At 35.6% G+C, this 10,298-nt stretch overlaps 1 non-coding gene across 1 annotated transcript; it reads left to right on the forward strand.

Moving 5' to 3' along the window:
* The first annotated feature begins 2,725 nt into the window (after positions 1-2,725).
* LOC137827365 (small nucleolar RNA R71) lies at positions 2,726-2,825 on the forward strand. The gene has a single exon (XR_011083745.1). It is a non-coding gene; the product is annotated as a small nucleolar RNA R71 (small nucleolar RNA).
* Positions 2,826-10,298: the final 7,473 nt, after the last annotated feature.

Below are 10,298 nucleotides of genomic sequence, written 5' to 3' on the forward strand. Positions count from 1 at the left end.
CTCATTGGAGAAAGTCCTTTCAAATTAGAGGTTGTCAAGTGTCCTCACCTAATTGGAGAGAATCCTTTCCATTCTCATGATGACAAGTGGTGTTTTGGCATTAGTGGGAATCCTCTCCATTGAGGGGATGGCATGTGGACTTTCTTGCCTTTCTTGCCACTCCATGCTTTCTATATGCACTATAGTAATATATTTGTGTACCCTACATGATCTAAAGTTGCATTGGGTCCAAGGAGGCCCAATTGAAACTCTAGCTAGACTCTTGTTTTTCTATTTACACCCTACTTTAACAGGTCCAATACATGGCCATGACAATAAGCACAATACATGGCCCAAATAAAGCCCAAAATAGAGCATACACTACTTTGCCTAATTTATACAAGACTGGAGAAATTGTAGTGGCTAGATGGTCCTCCGTCACTCTTCCTAGCTCGGTGTGTTCACTCTAGTGATTTCAACAACTCCAAGAAAACTTTAGTATATAATTCATATTCCTCAAGTCAGCATAACAAGCATGGATCATTAGAACTTTTATATGTTTGTATTGTCGCTAGGCTATTCAAGAAATTTTGGTTTTTCTAGGGACACAAATGCATTCACTCTTACTGCATTTTAATTTGGTATTACCCCATTTTTTAGGTTTTATCTCTAGACCTTTGCCTTTTTGGTGTGTTAACTTTTTCACTTAGACCTTTGTTAGTCTGATCTTTCTTTTTAGACACCAACTATTTCTTTTCTTTTGTTCTTTTACAACCAACTATTTTTTCTTTCCTTCGTTAGTATGCATACTATGTCTTCTCTCTAAGAGTGAGTGAAGGTAGGATGTATCCTCTGAAGCTTAGGTCTATGTGTAATCATTTTAGGTTTAACATAATTATGCTTCTTAATTTAATTTAGGGTTGACTATTTGGATATATGCATAAGAACAAAAATGACCTTGATCCTTTCCATGCTTCTTATGCTAACTTATGCACTTAAAACTCAACACAAAATTGTTTAAGAGTCTAAAATCACTTACCAACTCATTTATCTCTTTGGTGGCTCTCTTAACACACTAGATTGATCCTCTCCTTGTGCCATGGTCTAAAACTTTGTGTGATTCCATGCTCATAGGTGTACTGCATTTAATATATTGTCCTTCTTGACTAGAGGTTTCTTCATTTTCATATCAGCTCCATTCTTAGTTACTCCACATTCAAACTGGTTTAGCTAACTCTAAACTAACAAGATATCATGTAATACATACAAACACTACTAATGAAATATAAAAATATACACCAAGATAGTTAAAGTTAGTGCAACATTAGTTTTACAAATTTCAACAATAAAAAGTCTATATGCAGAAGTAATAAAAGCGGTAAGATGTAATCTATTGTCTTCCTTGTCTTCCTCATTTGACTCAAAACCATCAAAAGCATCTTTTGCCTCTGATGACTCTAAGCCTACCTTTGTTGGTTCATCTTTTGTAGTCTCCACCTAGATTTCTTCTTTTGGCCCCACCAAATGTTGGAAGGACCTCAACAGAAAAAGGACTGGGCATAGACTAGAGCATCGAATGTTCTTTCTTCTGATCTTCTTACAAGACAAAAATGTTTGTAAAATAAATTGGACTCACTTTGGGGGTCCAAATAGAAAATAAGCTAGAGTATGTTTACATAGCATAAATAGGAGTGTACTTAGCAAATTGGGCTTGTGCCAAGTCCACTTGTCATGACACATGCACCTAAGATTAGAGTTTTTTAACCTAGATTCTAGAAACTATGCTTAAGGATATTTGATGAACCTCCATCTCCTATTTTCTTCAGCATTTCCAAAGGAATTAGATTTATACTTGCCCCCAAATCCAGCAAGGCATTGTCCACAGATCTATATTTCTTTCTTCAATGTAGCTCCTATTCTTTCTAAATCTTTCTTCAAATTTTTTGCAAAATAATTTTTAGGGAGCAATTTGTCAAAGAATTTTCTTTCCTTCTCTTTTTTTGAAGGAGGATGAAGATATGATAAATCTTTTGCAAAAACACCTCTCTCCTTATTTTTAATTTTTTCTTCCTCACTTTTTTTCTTTTCTCTCTCTGTTTCCTCTCTCTTCTCCTCAGTCTCATCTTCTTTTTTAGTCACTACATTATAACAATGCTCTTTTGGATTAGATTGGCTATTGACTGAAAACTAGACACTTTTTATCTCTACAATATGTTGGTCCACTTGTCTCATCTAGATCTCTATATTCCTAATCATTGCCATGCTATTTTCTTTCATTATCACAAGCTTTGTCAGGGCGTCTTCAACTTTACTCATTCTTTCAAGCATGGATGGATCCTCTAGTTGGTGAATTGTTCTGATAAGAATAATGACCATTAGGATGATCACCTCCACAAAAATCACACCTGATTGATTGACTCTGGCTTTGAGATGAATGAACAACATATAATTGTTGGGGCAATTTAGACATTTGTGCAGTTAGTTGCTCAATCTGTTGTCTTAGAATCTTATGGTGAGCCAAGAGTGCATCTTCTAACAACCCTTTCTTTTGAATACCTCGTCTGTCATGTTGGGTTTAATAATCATTCGATGCCAAAGGCATCAATAATCAGTCGATGCCAAAGGCATCAATAATAAGTCGATGCCTACATCAAGAACCATTGTGCCACTAACTGCAGCATCTAGGAGCATCTTTGATTCATATCTGAGACCATTAAGGAATATGCTTAGTTGAGCAATTTCTTCAAACCCATGATTTGGGCATTTTCTCAATATCATCTTGAATATTTCCCATGTCTCAAAGAAGACTTCATTTGCTCCTTGTCTGAACATAGAAATTTCAGGCTTTGCTTTGATGTAGCGAGAAATTGGAAAAAACCTTTGTAGAAATTTTACCTCTACCTCCTCCCATCTAGTGATGCTCTGATTTGGAAGTGATTTGAGTCATTCTTTAGCCTTTCCTGCCAATGAAAAAGAAAATAAGAGCATATAAACATTTTCAACATCCTCTGATTTAAAGCCCATTCCTCCCACAAATTTATAAAATATATCCAAATATGAATATGGATCCTCATGTTCCATTGTTGTGAATTGATGGGCACTAATGAGAGTGAGAAAATTAGGATCTATTTTCAAGGCCTTGACGGTAGCAGGTATTGCAATACTAGAAAAATGCCCTGGCCCTTGGCACATGACATAATCTCCAAGTGTCCTCCTAGGGAATAGTGCTTGTTCTTCTGCCATGTTGCTTTCTTCCTGAAAAATGTTAGTGGGGAAAAAACAGAGTATATTTAAAAAAATAAAAATAAATAAATAAATAAATTTGAAGACAAAATAAAAAAAATATTCACAAAAAATAAAAAAATAAAAAATACAAAGTAAAAAAATAAAAACTTACTTAAAATAAAAAAAATACTAAGAAAAAATAAAATAAAATAAAAACTGACACAAAAATAAACAGAAACTAGTAATGGTAAAAAAAAAATTAAAGGAAATTGTACTAAACCAGAACTCGTAGCGCTCAAAGCTCGTCAGTCAGACTTCGGCATTTCCCTCAAACAGGTCCGCTCAGCATAGGGGTTTCCTTGGCCTCGTGACTAGGCCCCAGGTATATGTAAATATTGACTCTCATACATGCATATAGGATAATCCTTTATGAATTGCTAAGGTAAAGTCATTAAATGGGCCTAGAGGTGTACTTAGCATGTCCAGGTCTATGGTAAGTGTGATGGGTCACGCGTTTGTAATCAGGTACTTGTGCAATAGCCCATATTCATGCATTCGATATAATTCCTCGTGTATAAAGCTTGGTTGGCCAACGAAGGGTGTCAAGGGATCTATGGGTGCATTTAGCACATTAGACCCCGCATAAGAAAAGCATCATGTGTAAGCCCAAGCCCAAGTGCGTTAGGGTTTATGGAACGTTATGCATGCATGGTACGGGGGGGTCACAATTAGTTGTTTGTTGCATGATATAACCTTAAAGATAGGAGCATGCATTCGTAATTACTTGCGGTCTACACCTTAAAGGTAAAAGATAAAAGATAATGTTCCCAGTTGAAATTTTATTCTCTCTGAAGTCATTTCATATGCTATACGAAAAAGCAGACAAACATATTTGAAACGGCTTGGACCCCAAGGGTGGTTGCCTTCATGGATGCCCATATGGTTATTCTGTTAGGGTTTGTTGCACTCCAAGGAGATAGAATTCTACGCAATTGTGTTGTTAAGATTACGCATATTGTAACAAGAATTATTTTTATTGAATATACCCTCACTAGAGATAGGATGCTCGTGAGGGAAGGTGTTTGTCAGTGGTAACCTAGTGATACTCTATAAAAGGGGCTTAAGATCCCAGGTGAAGGGACGCAATTCTGAATACACTTTTTGAATACTGAAACTAGTTGTTTCTTATTCTTTGATAAGCCCTTACTGACTTGAGCGTCGGAGTACAAACAACTGTAAGGGCACCCTTTGTCTTTACAGGTAAAGCCTCCAACGACCTAGAGAAGTGCAGATTCCAGAGGAGAGAGGCGGAGCCTAAACCAGTCATCGGAGTCAACCGGCGACCAAGTCAACCAGCAAGAACATTTGGCGCCCACCGTGGGGCCCGATAAAACTAGGTCCCATCCACATTGGTAAACAAGGCAATCGGAAGACATGAGAAATACTCGACAAAGTGGTCTTACAGGATCTGAAGAGGTCGATGCCCCCCATAACCCAACAGCTTATGGAGATCATCACAGCTCTCCAAGAGACAGTGGCGGCAACCAGGGTTGAGCAGGTTCAAAACCAAGACCAGTTCAGGACTGAGTTGGATGCGTCACGAGCAACTAATGAGGAACTATGTAGAACTAATGAAGAACTGCACAGGAATTGGCAGCGCGCTGTGGGTGATCAGTACCCACCTGTCCATAATAGGGCCCACACAATGTCTTTCTCACAAGAGATCTTAGACGCAATCGTGCCAAAAAACATGATGACGCCTAAGATCACCTTCACTGGTGCCGAAGATCTGGGCGTCCACCTTGCAGCCTTTGAGGCCTAGACGATGATTCTAGGAGGCATAGATGTCGCACATTGCAAACTGTTCGTAGGCACACTTTTAGGCACAACACTGAAGTGATTTATTGGCCTACCCAACGGCCTCATAACCACTTTTGACCAGTTCTCCACATTGTTTAGGGAACAATTCATGGTGAATCAAGCACCACCCCCTATTCCTTTTGACCTCTTTGGGGTGATTCAGAACCAGGGGGAATCTGTGAAGGACTTCCTAAATCGATTTGGAGCGTTGGTGGTACAACTCCACACCCAGGACGAGGCATTAATAGTACATGCCTTTGTAAAGGGGATAAGGTCAGGGCCTTTTAGCGATTCTTTGATAATGAATCGACTCAGGACGCTGGCAGAGATCAAGTGGCGAGCAGTCGCCCACATCGCCGCTGAAGAATGGATGAGCACGAAGCGTGAAAGCATGGGCGCAGGGCCGACCAAGGCCCGAGAGAATAGTCGTACCCAACCCTTGAGGGTACACGAGACCACAACGGAAAAGAAGCCAGCGCAACAAAAACTCTATGAGCCCGATGGGACCCAACCCAGGGCGAGGTCGAGCACCAACCTGCCTTCCCGGTCTAAATTCAAAATGCCTTACAGGGAGTTACTTGCCATCCCGACTATTGCGGAAAAGCTGGAGTCCCCACCAAAGACCGAAAAGGTCTTGGGACCAAGAAAGAATACTTGGTGTGAGTTCCATAAGGCTTATGAACACGACGTGGAGAACTGTTTAGCTTTGCGTTATCAGTTCTCAAGATTGCAGAAGGAGGGTTTCATGCATGACTATGTGTAGGGAGACCAGGAGGGGACAACAAATAAAATAAAAACAAATATGTAAATAAAACAAAATAAAAACTGTAACAATTAAAAATATTCGCAATATTTAGGAAACTATATTCATCAAATCAAACTGTTCTCCGACAACGACACCAAAAACATGATGACTTTCTATGACAAGAGCACCGCGTTTGTCTAAAGTAATAATTGTCCCTAAGGACGGATATCAATCCTACAAGGAACACTGAATTATCAAGTACAATAATCGCTAAATATCAAATAAAACAATAAAAATAGTGTTGAAGTGATTGTGTTGGCAATGATTAATAAGAAAACAGACAAAGAATTAATTGCTTTAAATTGGAAAAATAGGGATTAGGTTTCATCTCTCTCACTCTCGTGTATTTTGATTAGCATTTTAATATTAAGTTCTTTGATTAAAATTGATACTCGTAAAAAGTCATTTATATCGATCCTTTGCATAATTATAAGAACAACTTAGGACAAAGCTCAGACGTTAATAGCAATTAACATTTCAAGTCTATTCCTAACACTCAAATTTGTTAAGTATTGTTGTTTAGGTTAGAACCCTAAAAATACCTTCCAGACATATTTAAGATTCTCAATTTGTCATAGAAATTTAGAAGTAAAATAACAATACCAATAATCAATCAAGAACAAAATATTATATCATATTAAATATCACCTCAATACATAAGAGTTCGAGTAGATTACTCTCAATCCCAAATGGTAAAATTAGCCACACATACCTCTAGCACATTCTATTCTTCCAAGTGGGTTACAACTCACTCAATGGTGTTTTCCTCTCAATCTGGTACCCTAGGGTTGAGCCTCTATCCCCCTATTTAACCTAATTTTCTAGAGTTAGGTCACTTCCTGTGTCGTGCTAATGAGCTAAGTGATCAAACATAAAAAATGCCCAATTTGTCTAATGCATTCTCGCTTGAGTGAGAATCTCTTGTTGCAAAATTGGCTTTTTTCGAAACTTTCTCCATTTTGGTACCTTCCAGGTTCCGACTTTCTCCATTTTTCCACCTCATTTTCCGATTTCAACCTCATTCCTTTTTAATCCAAATCTCCAATCTTTCCTAGAAACTTTCAATTAATACCAAATTTGAGAATAAAATGCTCTTATTCAAAAAAAGATCATAAAAATGTAAAAAGGTATAAATTCATAAATTATGAATTATTTTATATGTAAATTAGCAATAAATCCTCATAAGTGCCTATATTTTAATATGAAATATTACTGAAATTAGGCACTTATCAATGCCCCAAACATTTCTCACATAGTTCATTGCTTCTGAATGTGGCGATTGAGCATCCGTAAAATACTGTAATACAATATAAGTTCAAATTAGTGTTAAAGTACATATACTTTTATTATAAAGAATAATTTAAATATTATTACACTACGAGAAAAAAGGTTTTTAATGGAGGTTATTTAGCGAAAGTTAAATAACCCTAGGAATTGATTTAATTAACAGAGGTTATTTAGTGGAAGTTAATATAACCCTAGGATTTGATTTAATTAACAGAGGTTTTTTTAACCTTCGTTAAGTTCCAAAGGTTATTCTAAAACCTCAGCAAAATAACGAAGATTTTTTTAACCTTCTTTAAATTCCAAAAGTTTAATCTAAAATCTCAGCAAAATAACGGAGGTTTGTTTAACCTTCCCTAAATTCCAAAGGTTTATTCTAAAACCTTAGCGAAATAACAGAGATTTTTTTACCTTCGCTAAATTTCAAAAGTTTATTTTCAAACCAAAAAAAATAACAGAGAATTTTTAACCTTCGTTAAATTCCAAAGGTTTATTCTAAAATCTCACCAAAATAACGGAGGTTTTTTAACCTTCACTAAATTCCAAAGATTTATTGTAGAACCTCAATAAAATGCTCTCTATTTTTCAAACTTCAATGAATAAATATAATTAAATATATTTATAAATAAATAATTAAAAAATATATAATTCTAATATATTTTATATATTTTTATAACTAATTTCTCTAAAATTTTGAAAGTGTAACTTTACATTACAAATAAGTTTTCTAAAGTTTCAAAAATTTATTTTAAAAACTCACCAAAATAACCTTGGATGATAAGAATTTCAAAACTAATCTTGGATAATAAGTATTTCAACAGTATTTGTTGGTAGTTGGTTTATATAATAGTGTGATTCTGGCTTGAGGTGTATGTTGTGTGCAAGGAGGGTGAGTAGGCTTTGTGGGATTCAAAGTCACCTCTTTGTGTGTGGTGTTTGTGTAATTTGTGATTGGTTGCATAGTAAAAACTCAGTGGTTTGACTGAGGACTGGATGTAGCTCTATGATAGAGTGAACCAATATAATCTCTATGTGAAATTCTCTCTATCCTTTCTCTCTCTATTTCTTTGTATTTTTTGTTATCATAAACAACCGATTAAATCGCTATTTTAACCGATTAATATTTTGCTTTTGTTTCTGTTTGGTAATTTGATTAGCTTTCTGAATTGCTTTTCTGGGTTGATTGAAAAAGTTTTATTCTAAGCCAAGTATTTGTGAAAATAGTTTGAAAACAATTCACCCCCCCCCCCTCTTGTTGTAGCCATCAACTCTAACATGTCATCGACGACCATTGAGCATGTGTCGGAGAGCAATGTGTTTATGGTGGAAGACAGAATTCAGGAGGATCATTAGAGATGGTGGAAAATGAGGTTGAAGGTTATTTCAGAAGACAAGTCATTTTATGGAGGTTTTGAAACCCATGGTATTTTATGGAGGTTTTTAAACCCATAGTATTTTATAGAGGTTTTTAAATGCATGGTGTAACATCCCTAATTTTACCCATATATAATAAAATAACAGTAAAACAAGAAATATTTAATTAACTTATGAATATATACAACTATTTCATAATTGTATCTCAAAAACATATCCCTCTTCATAGGGATTTTAATATTTACACAAAAGTTTACAAACAAAACATTCAACATAAAACATATGTTCCTCTGGATACTCACCGAAGAGCTCTATCACCTGCAACTTCATTTGCTCTCGTATAAATTAACACGATCATCACAGATTATAGAAAACAAACACAAGACAAAGCACAGGGTAAGCTAGCTATTTTTAAAATTTCAAATATAAAACTTTAAATATCAACATAAACCATCAATATTCACACATTTTCACAAGTTCATCAAGGTTCTATCACGTTCATCATCCACGTTACTCTTGTCATATTTCTACTGACTCACATACTTAGACACTTGACTCTACTTCCGGAAGACTCGTGTATTTAAATTAGCATCCAGAGACCTGCACCCGTCATACTACTCACTGTGAATCCACATAGTCATGCGCATAATCAATCTCAATATCTCATATGACAGGGTAAAACCATTTGATCTGCTCTGATTAGTTCTTTCAAACCTCAGACTCAGCCAAATGAACCTCCTTCGACTCTCACCAACTAAATAACTTCATCTATGTGATTTCATTATATCAGTAGAGTCAGGATCGTCTCATTCACAGGACACTCACAAATCAATACACCCTAATAACTATCTCCAACACGGTATTTTCTTTCTTGAAAATACTATGTCTTGATCACACTTTCACCTTATTACATATATCATTTAACACATCAATCCATCATTCAATCACATCATATTTTAAACTTTCTAAACAATCCAAATATATCTCAAATTCACTTAAACACATAACTAAGTTCCAAATATATACTCTATAAATCATTCATCATATAAATCAAACAACCACTTCTCATTAAACATCTTATTTAAGTAATTCAACAAAATATTCTAAAACAGTTCAACTCATTCATATCATCATTTAAACACTTTCAATTCTCAATCACAAACACCTTCAACAACTTATTCACCTTAAAATCAATATAAAATATTCAAAATCAACTATTTCAGACAATATATTACTTTACACTTCAAAAGAGACAATCCTGCAAGGAAAAACACTTGGAATTGGTGACCACGTCACCCTCACATCCAGAATCTTCTAACCTAGGATTTTATTGAAAAGAATAAGACTAACTTCCCTTACTTGAACTTTAGCTGATGCTCACTAAGAGCTCCAAATCTACCCAAAAGCTTAAAGGTAATTAACCTGCACCACAGAGTCCTAATCAAAATCTAACTATATAACTAGGACCTTGAGTTAATAGAGATTAACCCTAAAGCTAAAAGAGTCACATGCAAAACTCATGCAGAGACAACCCTATCAAGTTCAAAATTTGACTTAAAGAAAAAGGCAAAAATGAACTTACTCTGTTTAAGATTTTGATCGGGCAATCTTGTAGAGTTCATTGCCAGGAGTCCAATGGCAGACTCCAATCGTCAAATTGATAACTGAGGATGTTAGAATCATAAAGAGAAGGAGAGGAAAGGAAAAGGGGACAAAAATAAACTTACTCTATCGGAGATTTTGATCGGGCAGTCTTGTAGTCTTCACTGCC

This window comes from Phaseolus vulgaris, chromosome 8 (assembly GCF_051622355.1).
Source record: "Phaseolus vulgaris cultivar YP4 chromosome 8, ASM5162235v1, whole genome shotgun sequence".
NCBI classification, from domain to species: domain Eukaryota; kingdom Viridiplantae; phylum Streptophyta; class Magnoliopsida; order Fabales; family Fabaceae; genus Phaseolus; species Phaseolus vulgaris.